General features: G+C 35.5%; 1 long non-coding RNA gene across 1 annotated transcript in view; it reads right to left on the bottom strand.

The window, feature by feature from the left end:
- Positions 1–1966: 1966 nt before the first annotated feature.
- Positions 1967–23753, bottom strand: part of LOC128558668 (uncharacterized) — a 37321-nt gene continuing 15534 nt past the window's right edge. Inside the window, exons 4-8 of the long non-coding RNA XR_008371797.1 lie at positions 21746–21871; positions 10974–11055; positions 10347–10425; positions 4631–4790; positions 1967–2093 (exon numbers count right to left, since the gene is read on the bottom strand). This is a non-coding gene — a long non-coding RNA (uncharacterized LOC128558668). The remainder of the gene's footprint in view (positions 2094–4630; positions 4791–10346; positions 10426–10973; positions 11056–21745; positions 21872–23753) is intronic.

The raw sequence follows: 23753 nt of genomic DNA, 5'->3' as shown, positions 1-23753 counted from the left end.
AGCGCCTTGACCTTTGACCTGGTGACCCCAAAGTCAATAGGGGTCGTGTACACAGTAAGTACTATCAGCATGTGAAGTTTGAAGATCCTGGGTGCAGTGGTTCACAAGTAAAGTGCCTTCATTCAAAAAGTTAACATTGGCCCCTGTGACCTTGACCTTTAACCTGATGACCCCAGTCAGTAGGGGTACTGTACTCAATAAGTACTATCAGCGTGTGAAGTTTAAAGGTCCTGGGTGCAGTGGTTCGCGAGTAAAGTGCTTTCATGCAAAAAGTTAACATTGGCCCCTGTGACCTTGACCTTTAACCTGGTGACCCCAAAGTCAATAGGGGTCGTGTACTCAATAAGTACTATCAGCATGTGAAGTTTGAAGGTCCTGGGTGCAGTGGTTCGCGAGTAAAGTGCGTTCATGCAAAAAGTTAACGTTGTGACGAACGAACGAATGAACTGATGGACAGTTGAAAACTAATATGCCTCCCTTCGGGGGCATAAAAAGTGGCCTCGAGTGTATACAAGATTTTCCTATGATTTGACTTAATGACCTAGTTTTTGACCCCATATGACCCAGTTTCAAACTTGGCCTAGGATTCATCAAGATAAACATTCTGACCAAGTTTCATGAAGATAGGATCATAAATGTGGCATGAAGAGTGTTAACAAACTAGCTTTTCCTTTCTGACCCCATATGACCCAGTTTCAAACCTGGCATAGAAATCATCAAGATGAACATTCTGACCAAGTCTCATGCAGATAGGGTCATTAATGTGGCCTCTAGGTTGTTAACAAGCTTTTCCTTTGATTTGACCTGATGACCTACTTTTTGATCTGACATGACCCAGTTTCAATCCAGGCCTAGAGATCATCAAGATAATCATTCTGTGTAAGTTTGTATCAAATCAAAGCATAAATGAAACCTCTATATGGCTGAAAGGGCCAAAATAGGGCAGTAACTCTAGAACCCATGAAGGAATCTAGCCGGTTTTCGAAAGGAACCAAGATCTTATTGTGACTTAAGTTGTGTGTAAGTGTGGTTAAAATCAAATATATAGTGTCACTTCTATCATGTTCACAAGGTAAAAATTACCAAATTTTGGCTCTTTTAGGGGTCAATCAGGGACCGTAACTCTGACTGGATCTGACAGATTCATCATGGAATCCAAGATTTATTGTTGTTGAAGATATTTTGCAAGTTTGTATCAAATCAAACCATAAATGGAGTCTCTATATGGCTGCAAAAGCCAAAATAGCAAATTTTGGCCCTTTAAGGGGTCATAACCCATGATGGATCTGCCCAGTTTTCGAAAGGAACCCAGATATTATGCCAATACAAGTTGTGTGCAAGTTTGATTAAAGTTGATTGCAAAATGTGGTCTCTATTGTGTTCACAAGCCAAAAATAGCAAAGTTTGGCCCATTTAAGGGGCCATAACTCTGCAACCCATGATGGGATCTGGCCAGTTTTCAAAAGGAATCGAGATATTATGCCAACACAAGTTGTGTGCAAGTTTGATCAAAGTTGATTGCAAAATGTGCTCTCTATCGTGTTCACAAGCCAAAAATGGCAACTTTTGGCCCTTTCAGGGGCCATAACTCTGGAACCCATGATGGGATCTGGCCAGTTTTCGAAAGGAACCGAGATATTATGCCTATACAAGTTGTGTGCAAGTTTGATTAAAATCAAATACAAAATGTGGTCTATATCGTGTTCACAAGGAAATTGTGGACGGATGACGGATGGACAGACGACGGACAAAGGGCGATCACAAAAGCTCACCCTGTCACTATGTGACAGGTGAGCTAACAAAAACGCTTGAAAAAAAATCATTTTCGAACTCTGTTGGATATTTGACTGTAATATCCAAACTATACTGGTAGTTGTATCATACTGTTTATACCACTATAAACAATTACTGGTAAAACCAGTATACCGGAAAATACCACACATCTCTGACAGTTAACAGAATATACCTTAACATCAATTCTGCTGAGTTTTCTGGCACGGAATACAGCCATTTCTTTCTCATCTTTCTCCAGCACATAACCATCCTTCTCTGCCTTCACCATATAATCATAACCCTTGTGAAGTGGACCAATCCTATACAAACAAGATACAAGGCAATTCATTGATGCAAGCATCAAAGACGCCGCCAAGTGTTGTGTCTGAAGTACATTTATTGCAATATGAGAAATCACCTAATCATTACTTTATTAGTCTGACTGGCTACAAGTTATCAACATTAGCACATAAAACAATAAATGTTATAAACTGTTTAAAACATGAAGAATAAACATGATAGAAAAGTTTTACCATGCAATACAAATCCTCTACCTGCAATGACATTAACATTGCGAGTAGGTGGTCCCTTTACATACAAAATTAAAGTAATTATTTCACTAACTAAGGTCATCTCCTGTGAAAAGTTCTTATATGCAGGAGCGTGTGTATGAAGTTTCACAGAAATGCAGTTTGTTGGGAAATGAGGAAATGTTGAAATTATTTCAAAGTTGTGGTTCACAGAAACCATTATTTTTATTATCATGTAATGTAATAAGTGTTTTCTATTTACTGATGAAGTTTTATGGACCTTAGTCACCTACATTATAGATTTCAGAATGCAGATTATACACAGCAATTTACTGTTTCCCTTGACAAAAACAATCAAAAATTTTGTCCAAGAAAAGAATGATATAACATAAATAATCTCTATATTGCCCCTATTCACAAAGCATGAATCTTTCTTATATGCTTTTGAATATCATAGAATTCTTTTTTTTCGGACGAACGATAAACTTGAAGTCCTCGTTGAACTGTAAGGTTACTAGGAGTATGTCAGTGTCTAGTTCAAATCTAATATTACAAGAAATTTAGAAAGCATAATAACCCACTACCAAAGTGTAGAAAATATTTCAATGAAAATGTTTTTTTTTTTTATTTATTGGTTTTTTTTTTGTCAGGAATGGACAAATACAAAAACTATCTATTAAATTAAAAAGAAAAAAGAAAAAAAGAAGAAGCAAGTAACAAGATATAATAAAACCAGAGCAACTGACTAGTCATATAAGATCAATGAACATATAAATTCAACAAGAAATTCTATTTTAAAGTCACCGATGCTTTGATAAGTTATGGTCCCATGGCTTTTGATATTTCGATCTAACCACATTTAAGGAAGTATTAACTTGTCACTGACAAATTCAGCCAAGTGCTCTTTAGCCTATTGCACACCTTAGTTGACAGTGTATATCTGTAAACAATGAGTAGATCTATATGACACATAAGCAAACAAAAAAAAAGAAAGAAAAAAAAAAACAAAAAAACAAATAGAAATAGGAATTTGCAAAAGTGTGCGCATTCTAAAATTACATCACTGTACCTATCAACAAAGAAAATAAGACAAAAAGGTTAAAAATAAGTTAACAGCGGCATATCCTTCGTTCATTTCAACATATCTATGCTTATTGATTCCTTTATTTACTTTGTAAATACGTTTTTTTTCCAAGGAATTTTTTTGCAGGCAATTGTAATTTTCCATAATTTTTTTTTTTAATATTCTCTTCGAAGTTGTAAAATACACGAACGCTCCCTTGTCCAGGCGATTCACGCTTTACAGTATGGTATATCTGCGGTGTGTTCTATTTATAGAAAATGAGATAGGTAAGTAGGTCATGCTAAGAATAGAAATAGAAAACTTGACTTACAGAGTAACCTCCCTTATCAATAAATCGGATCAACATTTTTGACGAAATTGTAAATAAAAAAAATATGTTCTGCTCTACAAATAAGGAGAGGAAAGACAGATAGCATTGTTTTAAATCACATAATAAGTTGCATTACATACATTTTTTATGTTTTCTTTTTGCCATTTTTGTTTATTCACTAAAATGTATTGTGCAATATCGTTGATCCTTTTACAAACTATTCACTGTGTTCAGTTTATCACTCCGAAACTATTCATTACCATCTTTACAGGGTCCGAAATAAAAGTGTATCCCATATACTCGACACCGCCTTCAGGGCGGCGTCGAATAATTTGCAAAACAAGACATTACTCAGCAGTCCAAATGTCCAATAATGATGATGCTCTAAATTGCAAAATTTCAGTGGATCAAACAGAAGGCAATGATGAACATCATTCAAGTGTTATGTAACTGAGAAAAAGTAAGAAAAACTCCTTCATGACAGCATTATTAGTTTAACAAAAGCATTTAAGTGTTTAAAGATTTATTGCCAACTCAATGACTTGTATATACATGTGCTGAAAATTCTGAAATCTTGACAAAAGAGTATAACATGACAATTTCATTGTTTTACTATTTGGTTAAGTTCAATTCTGGCCATTCTGTAAAGGTGGCAAATCAGGCTAGTTACTAAAAAATGTTCAAAACATCACAAAATGCAGTACTGAGAGCAGTCTGACAATGGACTGCTGTGTAATGTACATAAAAGATAATGTAGGTATATACTAAATTGTTTATATATTTTGCCTTAAACTTGATAGCTGGAGCACTTATTTAAGGTTGTTGTAATAGCCTGTTTAGAGATTCACACTCTTCAGTCTTCAGGTTATACGATATTGTCATGTAAGTCAAACATGTACTATAATGTCAAATAAATATAAGTATCAAACTCACTTGAAATCTCCCTTTTCACTGGTCAGTGCTGTGACAGCATCCACTTTGTCTGCGCTATCGTACACAGTAATTGTGACATCAGTCAGTGGTGGATACACATGACCAATGATAAACAAGCCTCGCTGCCTGCTGAACTTGATCATTTCACCAGGACAGGCATCTACAGATAAAACAAGAGCTGTCACTATTGGTGACAAATGCCCTTGAAGTGTGCCCAAAAATGCTACAGTTGTCTGTGCAAAATATGCCAGAATCGTTTAGTTTTTTGTTTTTGGTTTAACACTGTTTTTCAACAGTATTACAGCCATGTAAGGGAGGGCAGTTAAACTAACTAGTGTTCCTGGATTCTGTACCAGTACAAACCTGTTCTCCGCAAGTAACTGCCAACTTCCCCACATCAATTATCAGAGGTGACCTTGACCTTGACCTAAGAGACCCGAGTCATAAGCATGACACATCTTCTCAATATGGTTAACATTTGTGTCAAATTATTTTCAAATCCCTTGCTAAATGGCAGAAACTGAAACTGAAACTGAATGATTTGATTAAACACCTATTTTTATACAATGATATTTTCAATGGCGTTGTACATAATAATAATAATAATAATTATTATTATTATAACAATATTAATAATGACAAAAATAACAGCCTTATTGTAACAAACAGCCATGACCACATCCCTTCCCTTGAGGTCATTTTACCCATATTGCCAATACCAGTGCTTACAGCATCTGGTATGCCCAGACAAGCTGCATATAGAGGTTCAAACCCCCCGGATAATGCTGCCATCATATACTTTTTAAGAAAGAAATTCTACACACTACCCTACCAATAGAGCCTTACCAACAAGTACGTTTATTAAACAAACCTTGGAGATATAAATGTTGAAATGTAAAACCTTTTACAAAAATTTAAGAACTATCACCTGCTGTTTTCGCATGATAAACAGTTATCAAAAATTTAAAACAATGCCGCAAAATCTCTGAAATACAGTGTCTTAAGATTTTTTTTTATGTGTAAAGAGATTTACTTTTGCATAGTTCTAACGGCAGTTCATTCCAAAGTTTTGGACCAATAGTACAGAAACTTCTATCAATGAATGTTTTGCGTTTTGTTGTATGGAACAACATAACGACATTCAGAATTTTCAGACAATCTCAAACCTTGTCTACTAGGAATATAGTCTCTAAGCAATTCTGTTAAAAACAGAGGTGCTCTGCCAGTGTGACAGCTATACATGAAAGAAAGTATCTTGAACTCAACTGACCAGATGCCAGGTTATCTATCGCTCCGCCTACTTGTCACGTGGAACTGCAAAAACCTTAACCTCCGACATTTAGGTAGATAATGGTTGCTACTGCAACAATACGTGATATTCCTAAAGAGATTTGTGAGAGATTTCTGGCATATCATTTGTCTGTAAGACAAAAACGGAATGCAAATAAGAACTGTAAGGAGTCTTACACCAATAGTGTTTGGATTTTCCGACATTTCGGAGATGGAATTAGTTGTGAAAGCATGTATAATCAGAAGTAAAAAGAAGAAGACGGACGGTTGCACAACGACATTCACTGATGATCATATTTATTTTTGAAAATTTTGTGTTTCTTCTTTGATAAATCACTAACAAGCTTATGCGTGTTTTTATTATCATAAAAATATTTGTTAATCGTTCAGTTTGACATTTTTCCAGTATTTTGTCAACTTGTACTCTATTAGTACTTTATGCCCCGTGTGCAAAACTGGAAAAAGTGCTAGGATAATGTCACACTTACACTTTAGGTATAACTTCTCCCTCAGCTTTTCCGCGTACATGTTGATAAGGTAACCCAGTAATTGAAGAGTTAGGACACGAATAATGTGAAATTTTTAGTACATATTATTTTTGCTATTTTTGGCAGTTTCTTTTCACAGGTTCCAGTTATGTAAATGCCACATATAAACTGTTGTGACTGAGAAATAAACCAACAAATCTAGAAAAACTCATTAATATTCAACAAAGTACAAATAATACATAGTATTCTTAACACAAGCAATAACACTGAACATACATTTTACTAAAAAAGCAGTGAAAATGTAGTGAAAAAAACAGTTAAATTGGCCGAAATATGTAAATGAGCTAAGAATATTTGAATAAATTTGTCCATCAGTGTTCAAAATTATATATGTGCATTTATAATTGTTGCAAACAGACAAAGAGACCCATGCCATCATATCGAATTTTTTTTTTCATCATGAAAAAGGTTTTTTGTACTTGTGTGTGTGAACAGCCGTCATTTGTAGTTCATTATTGCTTGATATTACATGATGTTATTTTTGTGGATTTGTTTATACCTACAGCTAAAGGGAATGACAGTCTCTAATAGTGTCAGAACTTGTTGTCCGACCCTTTGCCCTTTGATTATATTATGTTGAAATTGTTATTGCAATAACTTCATATCAAAAAGTACTAAAATATGATTTAATAAAATCAATCCAGCAAAGACACTTCTCCAGACTTTTCTTAGGACTTGGAAAAGAGATAAAGTTTATACTGCCCTTTAGACGTTATGGAAAGCGACTGTTGTGCTTGAAGAGTCCCTACTGATACCTCTTTACCATTTCTAGTAAGTTTAACACTTATATACAATCATTTTCAAAAGGAATTAATCATCTGTTTTATCGGTGTCTAGATCGCAATGTTGGAGGATAATATTTACATCAACACCGCCTGGAGGTGTGAGCCGATTCAAGTGCATTGATTGGTTGATCGCTTATCAATTCATTGATTTGATTGACAGTTGGCATTTGGTCAATTCTTGCTTTCACCGGCAACCAATGTAAGTGATACAATGCTTGTTTAGAAATGTCAAATTTCCTCCTGTTAAGGTTTAAAGTTTTGCCCACATGTTTTGAATATGTTGCATCTTACACACCTCACAGTAAGCTACACCATACAGTATGACATTGTAATAATCCAGATGTAAAATAACTAGAGACAAAACTAAAATTTCAGCGACTGTTTTTGTTAAGTACTTTCGGATGTTCTTAATTCGTAGGTAATTCAACATGGCTGTATGACATTTGCGATTTACATGATTTTTGAAGTTCAGGGTTTCGTCAAGAAATCCACCAAGATATCTAATTGTGCTTTCACATTTGACATCATCACCAGCAATGTTAATGTAATTTGTAAAACATTTGTTCAATTGAGGTCTGCTACCAAACATAATAAATTCAGTTTTTGAAGTGTTCATTTTCAGTGTGTTTCTATTCATCCAGTCATTAATTATAACTGCACACCTTTCAAGGTCTCCGATCGCTTGTGATTCTACGGAAACAGATGTGTGACGAAAGCTTTTATTTGCTATATGATCATCAGCAAAACCGTAGACTGATATGGATTTTGGAATTACATCAAAAAGGGTTCCAGCATAGGTGGGATACAGCCAAGGACCAAGGCAACTGCCCTGGGGCACAGTGCATTCAAGATGACAGTCTGATGAATATACATTGTTGATATTAATCTTACAAGTACGAGGCCTTAAATAGGAGTCTACCCATTGAAGAGCTTTATCACAGAGGCCATATTGTGCTTTTAGGGCATCCAGACAGGTGACAGTGTCAAATGCCGCACTTAAAGTCAATCGCAATAAGGGCTGTGACTTCCTTTTTCTCCATACCACTTAGAAGATCATTGACTAACCGAAGTAGCGGAGATTCACTGGAATGGTACTGTGAAATCATTTAAATTCGCTGGCATGAAATTTCGCGCAAATGTGAAAAAGGACTGTTTCACGCGGGCTTTAATTCGCGCATTTTCAATTTTAGAAATGAAAATTAAAATTAAAAAATAATAATAGCAAGTCTTTAATTCGCACATTGGTCCTAGCGCAAAATACGCGAAAATTCGTCCTACGCGCATAAAAATGATTTCACAGTATTTCCTGTATGCAGATTGGTTCTTAGGCAAAAGACTGTTTTGATTTACGTGTTTGTTTAATCTGTAAAGAACAGCTTTCTCAAAAAGTTTTGACAGAAATGATAAATTACTCACAGGACGATAATTGGAATGTTCTAGTTCAAGACCTGCTGTTTTTAGCAGAAGTCTAACAACTACTTGTTTGTATTTCACAGAGAAAACACCTTGTTGTAATGAGAGATTCACCAATTTAGTGATACTAGAGAGAAGTTCATCTACATGTGATTTCAGAATACATGTTGACAAAATATCTAACTCTGAAGATGTAGTATTCAATTCACTGATGAGATTTTTCACTTCATCTTGAGTCAATTCAGTAAATTTGTTTAAATTTTGTATATCCTTTACTTGAGGTTCAAAGTTTTGGTATTCACTTAGGGACTGACGTATTTTTGAGATTTTTGCCATGAAAAAGTCAGCAAATTTTTCGGCCAATGAGTTATTAGACTCTCCTTGAGACAGTGGGTTTTCTGATTTGGTACCAGTACGCACAGGTACCAATCCATACAGAGTCTTGGAATCACCTTTAGCATTCTCTATCTTTTCACTGAGTGTGTTTCTCTTTTGACGTTTGATTTCAAAGTTGTATTCGTTTCTTACTTGTTTATATGACTCAAACTGATCTGTTTACCATAACGCCTCCATGTACCCTCAGATTTTCTAACTTGCTGCTTTAGATGTTGCAATTTTTTATTGAACCAAGGTTTGGGTGCTCTCTGAATTATAGTTTTTTCTTTTAGTGGAGCATGCTTATTCAGGACATCTTCTATTTCCAATTCAAATTCTTTCACAAACTTGTCTATATTCTGTGAATCAACATTTATTGCACTTAGGTCGTTGGAAAATTCTGATTCGTTGAAATTTTTAAAGTTTCTAAATGTCACTCTCCTACTAGTAACAGTCCCTTTTTTAACATCTAAAAGAACCTTAACAAAACAGTGATCAGATAAAAATGGTCCAGGCGCACATTTCTCTACATGGACACCATTATGTGACTCAGTTATGACTAGATCCAAGCTATGTCCTCCTGTATGAGTACTGAAATCAATGTGTTATGGACCTGACAAGAAACAGATTATGTTAACACTAGGGCTGGGACAATTTCAAAATTCTGAAATCGATTAATCTATTGTTTTGAATTGAATCGGTTAATCAGCCGCCATATCAAAAATGCTGTTTTCTTTCCTTAAGACCGTATCAAGGTACTTCAAGCAGATGACTTCATTAGAAACTGACCGACTTTATCATTTGCAAGCAGTGTGACAATTAATAAGTCATATTTTGGCTTAATCATAATAAGACAACATGTCATGCGCAAGACCCAGACAACTAGCTCCAGGTTCACACTTAGAGGTCTGTTTCATGTCCAGTCCATAACACTGCCATCCATGAAGGGATTTTGAAATAACTTGACATAAATGTTTACCATAACAAGTGGATGTGTCATGTGCAAGACCAAGACCCCTAGCTCCAAGGTCAAGGTCACACTTAGATGTCAAAGGTTCACCTAGGCTTTATTTAGCTATTTCATGGTTAACAGCCTTATTCACAAAACTTGAGTCTATGTTTTATGACATGATGCAGATTCAGGAATAGACTGAATTGGTAAGTAACATTATTTGCATATATTAGCAAAACCAAAACCACTACAAATATCACACGGTTACATCATAAAATTCCCCCTTACCTCTATTTCAATAAGGAACTGCACCAGATCTTTGATAAGTGGTGTATTAAGACTTTTCTTTTTACCTTTGGCTGTAGAAGCATCATCCTCTTCATGTCGGAACAACTTGGCGTTCAGAAACTCACCAGCAGCTGTCTGGGCAACCTGGCACAATTAAAGCAAAAGTATATTGTATTTTTTAGTTATACTAGGATATAAATGTATGCACAAACAAAGCAAACAAAAACATAAAATTGACCCTGCAACATTCAAAGATGTGCAAATCTTTTCTGCTACTTTTTTAAAATTGGGCTATTTCAGTTTTACATTTTCTATCAAAATGTACGTCTTCTGTCTAGGCTTGTATCTATAACCTGTGAAATCCAGGAAGAAATATTTATGTAGCAGACCTGGGCATGATTTACCAACACTTTCCACAGACAAGTAGGTCATATATGAATATGTAACTAACAGAACGTCTTTAAAAATAACAGACTGGTGAACACTTCCACTCTCAAGCACCACAGCTGGTTCCAGTGCTTTGTAAAGGTCCCCAGCAGTTTTCCTTATTTTCTGTGTTTTGATTCCTCAACACCCTGAATAACTTGAGCATTTTGTTCATATACTGCCCACTACGAGATCACCAAACTCCATATACATATGTAATGAAAAACAGACTTCTCTCAACCATTGAATAATTGATTTGTATTTACCTGAGAATACTGATGGACTGAGCTTCACTCCTTGTACTGCCACTTCTGTCTCCTTGTCTAGTGTCATCTCAACTATACGGACCTACAAAAGAACCATAGCTCAATACAGGGTGGTCAATAAACAATAAAGATAAACTTTCGCTTCATGGTCCTGGAAAAAAGTACCACAAAGTTTAACTAGAGCTCACACTGGCCATAGCTTTATCAGATCAAGTGGTTCCAACGTTGTTTGAGCGGTGAATTTTAAGCCGATCAGATGGAGAAATATGGCCGATACTACAAGTTTCCGGAATTGTAAGTATGAGTTAAAGGAATTTCTACCCGTTAGATAACGAATCAAATGAAAACGATGGGTGCACCTGGAGCGCAAATGTGTCTATATTTTAGCACATGTGTCTGTTTAGCTGAGATTTGTGCCGTTTATTCAAACACTTCTGTACAGTCCGGCGGGGGAAGGAGATTTTTGACAGTTTTTGACAATATCGCCTCAAATTTAGTGTTTTTCGGGAGCAAGTAACTGTTAAAACACTTTTATGTAAAGGGCTACCTCTTAAAACAAAGCGTGTGTATTTTCATAGAATTTTTCAGGGTTGTTTCTGAACAATCGGCCGAAAACCGAAACAACGCCGTTTCGAGTGGGTCGCTATGCAACGCAGTCAAGTGGATACCGTTCTGTGTCTTACTTGCGAAGTCTTATTCGTCTTAAAAACAGTCATTATTTTCAAAGCCTAACAATGAATAAATTAATTTGGAGAGTTTTATATCATCATAATGATCCCGCCATTTCTAATATATTGTACTTTTACATTTTTATGCTCACTTTTTTGCGGACATTGTCAAAAATATCAACACATTTATAAACATAAAGCAAGGATGAACATCGAACAATATCATTAAGTAAATAATAGTATTAATTCGTTAAAACAAGAACCAGTTCACGGATATTTTTCTCCTCCACGAATGGTACTGAACAGCATGCCGAAATCGGGTTGACTCTTTAAATCAGTATAGTTACAGTTGGTTACTTTTAATCCCTTAAAACCAATACATTGTGATTTCATTACTGATTTGTTGTGCATTTAAGCTGTTCATACAAAATAAATAAAGTTTGGTCCATGATAAAAGTATTGATCAGTTGTTTGTATATATTTTCATTCATATTCCAGGTGAAACGTTCATTTATTTTCAGAGAGATAAATCACAGAGACCGTTAAAATTGGCCAAGGAAAAGGCAAGATTTTATTTGTCCTCCATAAAACAGAAACGATATAATAAAACTCTATGGTCGCCGTTTAAAAATGAAAATACAAAAGAAATACAGACACCAATGAAAAAAAAAGTTTTGTTAGAGACAGTTAAATAGTACAACTGCAACACGTCTCTCTTAGTATTGCTAGTCCGTTTATTTTCTTTCATTGGTGTCTGTATTTCATTTGTACATTTCTACATTGATACCACACCCATTAAAATCCGTTCACGTTAGCTGTGTATATCCCCCGCTAACATTGCCTACTCGTGTATACTAATACAAAAATGGTTGGAAGAAGGTCAGCGTACGCCGTTGAAATACGGTCCTATATTAAGAATCGTTGTACTCTTGGCATAGGGTGTAAAGACATTTTTGATGATATATGTTCTGTTTATGGGCATAATGAAATATCTTTTTCAACAGTTATTCGTTGGTTTAAGAAATTCAAATGTGGGTTAGTTTCAACAGAAGATGAACCACATGGACGTCGGCCGAAAACAGCAACGTTTGCCAAGATGGTTGCTAGAGTGAAAGAAATAGTTGCTACTGATGCAAGATACTCCGCTAGGCAAATAGCTAATATGATTGGCATCTCGTAAGAGCAGCTCATACAATTCTGAAACGTAATTTGAAAATGAGGAAGATTCCCCATCTGTTGACAGATGAGCAGAAAAAAGGCACGTGTGCAATGCGCAAACTTGTTGCTTAAATAGTTTCCAAATTACAATGCACGATCTTTCGCAAATGTCGTCACTGGTGACGAGACATGAATTCACTTTTTCGAGCCCAAACGAAAGATCCAGAACAAAACATATGGGCAACAAAGTCTGGCAAAAGACCATGCATTGCAAAGCGGACCATGAGTGTCAAGAAGGTAATGTGTGCCATATTCTTCACAACTCTGGGTCCTGCCATTCAGGTTGCTGTTCCTAAAGGCAAATCCGTAAATTCGAAGTTTAACAAGACTAAAGTTTTCCGAAAACTGAAGAAATATTTCAAAACTCGAAGACCCGCAACTGGTTTGGCCAATGTCAGATTGCTACATGAAAATGCGTCATCGCACAAGGCGTCTATTGTACAAGACTTTCTGAAGCAGGAAAAGGTTGTTGTGCTCCCTTCATCACCCTCCTTATTCGCCTGACCTTGCCCCGTGTGGCTTCTTTTTGTTCCTAAGGCACAAGAATACCTTTCTGGTCGGAACTTTGTGCAGCGCGAACACCTCGGTTCTGCAATATTCCAGTGTCTTCATAGTATACCTAAAAATACTACGAGAAAGGCTTCAGGGATTGGATTAGAAGACTGAAATTTTGTAAATCTGTTGGAGGTGAATACTTCGAGGGGACCAAATAAAATTGTCATTGAAATCTATCAAGGATACATTTTTATGTGCTCAGATGCATTCATATTTGAACAATCCTCATAAAGAGTCAACCCGCTTTTGGCATGCTGTTCAGTATACCATTCGTGGAGGAGATAAATGTCCTTGAACTGGTTCTTGTTTTTACAAACTATTACCATCATTTACTTAATGATATTGTTCGATGTTCATCCTTGCTTTATGTTTTTGTGTTGATTTTTTTGACAATGTCCGCAAAAATATGTTAAATGTTAAGCGAGCATAAAAATGTATTATATATATTTAGTACAAGATATTAGAAATGGCGGGATCATTATGATGATATAAAACTCACTAAATTTATTCATTGTTAGGCTTTAATGACTGTTTTTAAGACGGATAAGACTTCGCAAGTGAGACACAGAACGGTATCCACTTGATTGCGTTGCATAGCGACCCACTCGAAACGGCGTTGCATTAGGTTTTCGGCCAATTGTTCAGAAACAACCCTGAAAAATTCTATGAAAATACACACGCTTTGTTTTAAGAGGTAGCCCTTTACATAAAAAGTGTTTTAACAGTTACTTGCTCCCGATAAACACTATATTTGAGGCGATATTGTCAAAAACTGTCAAAAATCTCCTTCCCCCGCCGGACTGTACAGAAGTGTTTGAATAAACGGCACAAATCTCAGCTAAATAGACACATGTGCTAAAATATAGACACATTTGCGCTCCAGGTGCACCCATCGGTTTCATTTGATTCGTTATTTAACGGGTAGAAATTCCTTTAAATCATACTTACAATTCCGGAAATTCGTAGTATCGGCCATATTTCTCCATCTGATCGGCGTAAAATTCACCGCTCAAACAACGTTGGAACCACTTGATCTGATAAAGCTATGGCCAGTGTGGAGCTGCTTTTGAGAAAAGCGCATGTCTCCCACAACTGCCTAACTATCTGAATAGTAAGTCTGTCTTTATGTACTGTTTACTCACAGAAAGTATACCTTTGATAGTTTTGGAGTAAGCGGCCTATCAGTAAGTTTTGGAGTTAGCGACCTATCGGTAATTCAAGGGCCATAATTCAGATGTGCCTGGGCCAATTTGGCTAGTTATCAAACTTAGCCGAGGACTTATTGTCAAACACATTTTGTTCAATATTGGTGAAGATCGGATGAAAAATGTTCGACTTAAGAGTAAGGACAAGATTTGTGACAGAGACATGCACTAAGACCTGTATCACTGTCATCAGTATTTTCGGTAATCAAAGGGCCATAATTCCAAAGTGCCTGGGCTGTTTTTGAACTTGGCCGAGAACTTATTGGCAAACGCATTTTGTTCAATTTTGCTGAAGATCGGATGAGATATGTTCGACTTAAAAGAGTGTGGACGAGTAAATCAATGTCTCACACCACAGTGGTGTGGTAGACATAATGGTTTCAGGTTGATGGCAACAAAATTGCCCACTGAAGCTTTAAGGGATGATTATTATTATTATACCAGATTTATATAGCGCCCTTTTCATGATCAATTTCACGTTCAAAGGCGCTTTACATAGTTCAAATGCAGCCACACAGGGCGCATAATTCATCCTCTACTAGTACAGACAGAGCAATCTGACCAGATGGACAGAGTGAGACACAGCCCCCACGACAGAGATATCAGAAATGATGTATAGCGAAAGATGAAAACAAAAACAAGAGGGTCATTGACCCTAAAGCGCTCACCTGTGTACAAGGATTCAAGTGTGTTTGTATTAGTACAGAGTTAGTTTTTTTTCTATGTTAGCTTATATTAAATACATTTCACACACATTTTTGAACCTAGTGCAATAATTTGAATAATCACAGTAGAAAGTACAAATCTGATATCAAATGCCTAATATATAGGCACATATGTTTAATGAACCGGAGCCATTTGAACAACTTTAAAAGAAGGCTATCGAGAGATCATTTGTGTAAAGTTTCATCAAAATATATTCTGTGGTGTAGGAAGAGATCATATTGTTTAAAAAAATTGTTGATGAAAAGTGACAATGCCCCTCTGGCGGTCATGTTTCTTGACGAATCAGAAAAATTTGAACAATATTTGTTGAAGGTCATACAAGAACCATTTGTGTAAAATTATTTTAAAGTCTAGCTGGCAGTTTCAAACAAGAAGATTTTTAATTTCCACTACATGCATATAGGTCAAAGTGACCACGCCCTCTGGTGGCCACAATTTTTACAAACCAAAATAATTTGAACAATCTTGGTAAAGGGTCACACAAGGACTATTTGCGTAAAATTATTTTAAAATCCGGCACGCAGTTTCACACAAGAAGATTTTTTAAATTTCCACTATATACTTATTGGGAAAAGTGACCATGTTTTTTGACGAATCAGTATAATTTGAACAAGGTTGGTAGAGGGTCACACAATGACTGAGTAAAATTATTCTAAGATCGGGCCAGGAGTTTCATACCTTTTTAAAGTTTTCACTCTATACATATAGGGAAAAATGACCATGCCCTCTGGCGGCCATGTTCTTGACGAATCAAAATAAATTGAACAATCTTGGTAAAGGGTCATTCAAGGACCATTTGTGTAAAATTATTTTTAAATCGGCCCAGCAGTTTCACACAGGAAGATTTTTTTAATTTCCACTATATACATATAGGGAAAAGTGACCATGCCCCCTGGCAGCCATGTTTTTTGACGATTCGGTATAATTTGAACAATCTTGGTAGAAGGTGACATAAGGACCATTTGTATGAAATTATTTCAAAATCAGACCATTGGTTTAGGAGATGTTGTTTAAAGATTTTTCTATTTTTTAGCTCTGGTGGCACCTATGCGCAACCAAGCTGAACAGTTTGAACAATTTTGGTAGAGGAACATCCAGGCCAAGTTTCACCAAAATCCATTAAGTGGTTCTGGAGGAGATGTCTTTTAAACACAACTGTTGACGATGAACGGACACACGACTGACACAGCGTGATCACAATTATAAGCTCACCCTGAGCATTGCCCAGGTTACCTAAAAATATATAGGAAAGAAAGCTTTAAGGTCTGGGCAATATATATATAAACAAGAGCACCGCCTTGCGGGTGCTGACGCTCATCTGATTTTTTTTTGTGTAATAGAAATATTGTCCTACCCATGATTTTCTAAGTCTAAAAAGGGCCATCATTCTTGCAAAAAGCAGGATAGAGTTATGTTTCTTGATGTACAGTGTCCACTTATGATGGTGAAAAACTGTTGCAAGTTTTAAAGCAATAGCTTTGATAGTTTATGAGAAAAGTTGACTTAAACATAATACTCAACCAAGAAAATGATTTTCTAAGTCCAAAAGGGGCAATAAGTATTGCAAAAAGCAGGATGGAGTTATGTTGCTTGCTGTACAGGGTCAGCTTATGATGGTGAACAAGTGTTGCAAGTTTCAAAGCAATAGCTTTGATAGTTTAAGAGAAAAAGTTGACCTAAACATAAAACTTAACCAAGAAATCTGATATTTTCTAAGTCCAAAAGGGGCCATAAATCTTGCAAAAAGCAGGACGGAGTTATGTTTCTTGCTATACAGGGTCAACTTATGATGGTGAACAAGTGTTGCAAGTTTTAAAGCAATAGCTTTGATAGTTTAGGATAAAAGCTGACTTAAACATAAAACTTAACCAAGAAAACTGATTTTCTAAGTCCAAAAGGGGCAATAAATCTTGCAAAAAGCAAGATGGAGTTATGTTTCTTGATGTACAGGGTCTGCTTATGATGGTGAACAAGTATTCCAAGTTTCAAAGCAATAGCTTTGATAGTTTAGGAGAAAAGTTGACCTAAACATAAAACTTAACCAAGAAATCTGATATTTTCTAAGTACAAAAGGGGCCATAAATCTTGCAAAAAGCAAGATGGAGTTATGTTTCTTGCTATACAGGGTCAGCTTATGATGGTGAACAAGTATTCCAAGTTTCAAAGCAATAGCTTTGATAGTTTAGGAGAAAAGCTGACCTAAACATAAAACTTAACCAGGCAACGCCGACGCAGACGCCGACGCCGACGCCGACGCCGACAACCGCTCAAGTGATGACAATAACTCATCATTTTTTTTCAAAAAATCAGATGAGCTAAAAACAACAGTGTCACAACTGAAACTAAACAAACCTTGTTTTCTTGCTTTCTAATCCATTTGCCAATGAATAAAAATCAAATATCCACCTATAACATCAGATATATCTGACTTATTTTCATTCACTCTTCTTTGTGTCTTATAACATCCAGTGAATCATACGGAAAAAAAAAGGCTATAACTCAATTATTAGGTTCCAATATTTAAGCACACAAAACACCAGCATTTGTTTCGGTTTGAGAACATGACTCATGTACACTGGATGATACAGACAAATATTCCGAGGCTTTAATATTGATCTTTACCACAAGTACTTTACATGCTAATGCAGTCTCGCCTATTTTTTCAGGACTTTTTCTGTGTCTAATATTTCATCAATGACATGAAAGTCAATACATCCTATGGTGGCAGCAGTTTGTGATATTGTAATTTGGTTATTTCAAATTTAGAGAAAAGGTTTCCCCGACTTTCATTTTGGATAAATAATCTCCCAGGTTCTAGGGGTGCGTATCGGTCAAAATGATTGATACGATATTTGTATCGATACAAAATGATTGATATTCGATATATCATATGATATTTTCAAACAGAATAATAATAGAGTACAAGACCATTATAGTAATGCAATATGAACTTTATTACTCACTTCTAAGGTCGGTCTATTCTGAGTCAAAATCACAGGACTTGGATACATTTTTCTTTAAGAAACAGAGGCAACCATATTAGAATTGTTGTTTTACCTTTTTTTAATTAACTATTTTGAAGAAATAACTAACAGCTGATTCAATATTTCAGAATGGTATCTTTCAAAATGACATGAGCTTCTCAATTCAAATGATAACAAAAGGTGTGATAGTATTTTTGTTATGATCAAATAGCCAGCAATTAGCTGTCACCTCTGTCAGTTTTGTTGTTCACAGTTTGATCTCGGTTAAAAAGAATACTCAATCTTTAATCAGTATCATAAATTTTGTGATTTATTAATATTTCTTTAATCAAAATACTTTCAAATTTGTATGAAATTAATTTTGTTTGAAAGAAAATTAAACCATTCGATCTTTTACGGAACGTAACGGCAATCTAATATTTTAGCGGTGACAGCGCGGAGAGTAGTTTCCCTTTACCAAAATGGCGACCATTGGAAACAAACTTTTTTCGAAGTTGGAAAATCATCTATACCTGTGTATAATCTGCGCGCCCACGATTCGGGGTGGTCCCGGGGGTCAAAAAACTGCGCATTATACATAGGTATCTGCGGTAATGAGGCCATTTACCATGTAGTAAGCTTTTGGTTGATATTTTGATCGATACAGGAACGTTCGATCCGATGTATCGATCGAACCCTGAATACCGGTATTCGATACATATCAAGAACCGGTGTACGCACCCCTACCAGTTTCCTTTCACACAAACAAACTATTCAGCTTGTAATCTATTAGGTATTCTTTTGTGAGAGATATTGCTCTCAAAGTAAAATTAGTGTCTATAGTTTCCTTAAATATTAAGGAAAATTGAAAGATATGGGATTTAGATAATATTTCAAGACTTGGAGAACAAGAGCTGTCACAGGAGACAGCGTGCTCGACTATTTCGATGCTGGATAGTGAAACTGGGCACATCTGAGGAAACTAGAGCTGTCACTGGAGTGTTTAATGACTCCAGTTGTGGATGAAGATATTGCACAATAGCCTGAGTCTATGTCAAAAACAATTGTTTAAGTTTGAATCAGATCCATTCAGTAATAACAGAGATAGAGTGAAAGTGCATAAAACTTTAACCTGAAATTCTAAGTAAAAAGGGGAATAATTCATGAAAAATTGTGCCAGAGTTATGCATCTTGTGTCATATGATGTGGGTGATGATGCTGAGCTGAACAACTATTTTAAGTTTGAATCAAATCCATTCAGTAATAACAGAGGTAGAGTGAAAGTGCACAAAAACTTTAACCTTAAATTCTAAGTAAAAAGGGGGAATAATTCATGAAAAAATGGTGCCAGAGTTATGCACCTTATGTCATATGATGTGGGTGATGATGTTGAACAACTATTTTAAGTTTGAATCAAATCCATTCAGTAATACCAGAGATAGAGTGAAAGTGCATCAAAACTTTAACCTGAAAATCTAAGTGAAAAGGGGGAATAATTCATGGAATATTGGTGCCAGAGTTATGGCCTTTATGTCAGATGATGTGGATAATGATGAGGAATAAGTATTTCAAGTTTGAATCAAATCCATCAAGTAATTATAGAGATAAGTTGAAAAAAGAGAAAGTGTAAAAAAACTTTAACCAAGGTGGGGATGCGGAAAGATGCCGATGCCGACGCTGGGTCGAGTAGGATAGCTCTCCTTATACTTCGTATAGTCGAGCTAAAAATGCGTTGGCTGCAAAACTTTAAAAGACAAGCAACTTCCAACTGAATATAATTATGGCAATACTGGCTGTTTATGATAAATGCCTCTGTTATAGTTATAGTGAAAAACTCCATAATTATTTGAATTTTCTGTTATATAATACTACTTTAACTTTAGGGGACACAGTAACCCACTCCGAATATTTAGTAACTGATACAATCACAAAAAACTGCAATCTTGCAGATGCTGCAATCTACTGTTTCTGCATAGGTGAGAAAATATTGAATTTCACACCACATGAACCAAGACATACAACAAGCTGTCATGGGGTGCAAGACTCCCTTACTTAGCACAAAAAATTTATGCATTACAAATAGCTGTGTAACAGCAGCTGTGCTTTCCTGATAAGTGTACTAGATTCCTGCCCTGTTAAAATCTCCATCCAACCGTTAAAACCTCCATGCACGTGTTCTTGTTACAATGCTAGTATATCTTATTGTATTAAAACAAAAAAATATAACTTTTAAAATATTAATTACATAATTTTTACCAGGTGAAACTAGAGCTATCACTGAAGGTGATGAATGTACACCCCCTGGTACGCACTGACACTGTATACAGGAATTTGAGGCACGCAAGACTATATAATTATGTGGACTGTATGTATATAGTATAGTAACAAAAAAAAGAGCACCGCCTTGCGGGTGCTGACGCTCATCTGATTTTTTTTGTGTAATAGAAATATTGTCCTACCCATGATTTTCTAAGTCTAAAAAGGGCCATCATTCTTGCAAAAAGCAGGATAGAGTTATGTTTCTTAATGTGCAGTGTCCACTTATGATGGTGAAAAACTGTTGCAAGTTTTAAAGCAATAGCTTTGATAGTTTATGAGAAAAGTTGACTTAAACATAATACTCAACCAAGAAAATGATTTTCTAAGTCCAAAAGGGGCAATAATTCTTGCAAAAAGCAGGATGGAGTTATGTTGCTTGCTGTACAGGGTCAGCTTATGATGGTGAACAAGTGTTGCAAGTTTCAAAGCAATAGCTTTGATAGTTTAAGAGAAAAAGTTGACCTAAACATAAAACTTAACCAAGAAATCTGATATTTTCTAAGTCCAAAAGGGGCCATAAATCTTGAAAAAAGCAGGACGGAGTTATGTTTCTTGCTATACAGGGTCAACTTATGATGGTGAACAAGTGTTGCAAGTTTTAAAGCAATAGCTTTGATAGTTTAGGATAAAAGCTGACCTAAACATAAAACTTAACCAAGAAAACTGATTTTCTAAGTCCAAAAGGGGCAATAAATCTTGCAAAAAGCAAGATGGAGTTATGTTTCTTGATGTACAGGGTCTGCTTATGATGGTGAACAAGTATTCCAAGTTTCAAAGCAATAGCTTTGATAGTTTAGGAGAAAAGTTGACCTAAACATAAAACTTAACCAAGAAATCTGATATTTTCTAAGTACAAAAGGAGCCATAAATCTTGCAAAAAGCAAGATGGAGTTATGTTTCTTGCTATACAGGGTCAGCTTATGATGGTGAACAAGTATTCCAAGTTTCAAAGCAATAGCTTTGATAGTTTAGGAGAAAAGCTGACCTAAACATAAAACTTAACCAGGCAACGCCGACGCCGACGCCGACGCCGACGCCGACAACCGCTCAAGTGATGACAATAACTCATCATTTTTTTTCAAAAAATCAGATGAGCTAAAAACAACATGAAATCTTACAATTTCAGGAAGCTTTCAAGAAATAATTAAACTTGACTCTGTTGGTGAAGTACTCCAGTTTGTGACAGAGATCGGATGTATCACAGGATATAGTGCTTTCAGAAAACCAAGTCTTACATCACCAACCTGTAAATAAGTAGTAGGTTTTAAACATGTTTCTACATTTTTATAATGCACTTTTTACAACATATTCTCAATGTCAAATTAAAATGGAGTTGGTGACTGTTTGTTTACTTTATAGTACTTCAGACAGAAACAAGTCTCTATGTGTTTTTGAAACCCAGAAAGATTTTTGTATGATCAGTCACAAAATAACTCCTAAACGTTAAATAGGTAGATTTCTTAATTAATGTAATGTTTATAGCACTATGCTCCTATATTCTGTACAAGAACTAACTTTTTTCTCTTCAAATTTACACGGTGCATATCCATATCGGCAGACTCTTTGCGAAATCTGCTATATCAGCGGTTTCTTTGCGTAGATACCGGCAATTCTTTGCTATAAAAAAATGTCCAGGTTGGTAGGGGAGTCGAAAAATCAGGCTGCCATCCATGATCATAAGTATGCTGCTCAAAAATAAGTAGAGCACGGAACATTAGAATGTCTTTACTATGTACATGTATTGTAGTATTTACTTTTTAAATTATAGCTATTTTGCTCACAAACTCGATGAAATTAGTTGATGGTGTACTGACATGGAACACTAGCTTGACCTTTTCCACAGTCTTTAACGACTTTTAGCCTTATATCAAAACGTAGAAAACCAAGGTGAAAATAAGTTTATTATCGACCCATGATATTACTACATTAGAATACTTAAAATATTTGCGTTGAAGTGACATCTTTATATTTAGATAAGGTTGTTTTTTATTCAGCCAGGAATCCTGAAGACATCTGAAAAGTCACAGGGCAGATTTAAATTTCGTATGGTCAAACCTTTACATGCACGCTCCGTTTCACAAAATAGACCAAATATCTGTTAACCAAGAAAAGCTATTTTGAAAAGTTGTTTCTCCTCTTATATTTCTCTCACCAGTGTCGGTTTCAAATGTTCTACGAGTGTAAAATTAAAGCTGCTTTTTTGTTTAGTTATTTTTATCTTTCTTGTGTTTTTTTTTTCTTACTTGTACGAATGTAGATATGGTGAACTGTTTAGACTATCAATATAAAATCGTGAAGTTCGTACAAAAGAGAAAATATTGATATCGAACCTATTTAAACAATAAACAACTTACAATTTTCAAAAACCTGCCAAGTCTGTGTAATTTGAAAGAAAAACAACACACACACTCACAAGAAAGATAAAAATAAAGACTGACAGTTATAAAAAGTCAGATCTACGCACCAAATTAATTGTAGGGATAATACATGTTTTTTTGTGTATTAGCATCTGCAGAAGCCCGCGGGATTGTTTGTGACCGAGACCGAGACACAAAACAAACGTGTATTGTCGCTATTGCATAAAAAAATATTTCACGACGATTTTTGTATTGTTTTCATATGTGATGACTTGACGATTCCGGTACATTTTTTATTTACCATTCTTGTTATTCTTGGAAACGGTAAACATGTTTTAAATATCCGTATCCAGGGCTCGGAAATAAACAGCACTATCAAAAGCACATCCTGAAGGTTTTAAAACGATTTTTTTTATCTCTCATTATTACAAACATAAAATTATCAATAATTGTTCATATCATTTCACAATTTGGTGGACTCAATCAGAATTTCAAGAATAATAACTTTACATTCGAGTTATATTGAGTATGGACACGCAGTTGGAGTACGGATGAGTACGAACGTAGTGTCAAGCTTCCAAGCTGTTTATATAAATTCTTTGAGATATTAGATAAAAACATACCGACTGATACTTACCAAAATCATAAATGTGATTCCTAAAAACAAAGAATTGCACAGGTAAACACGCGATTCTTTAACATTCACGGTTGTTTACAAAATCTGAATTGACGCCGAGTTCTAAAAGGGGAGTAAACAAGGTAAGAAACG

This window comes from Mercenaria mercenaria, chromosome 7 (genome assembly GCF_021730395.1).
Source record: "Mercenaria mercenaria strain notata chromosome 7, MADL_Memer_1, whole genome shotgun sequence".
NCBI lineage: Eukaryota > Metazoa > Mollusca > Bivalvia > Venerida > Veneridae > Mercenaria > Mercenaria mercenaria.
Note: the sequence above shows the minus strand (reverse complement) of the source record. Positions and strands in the feature narration are given on the sequence as shown.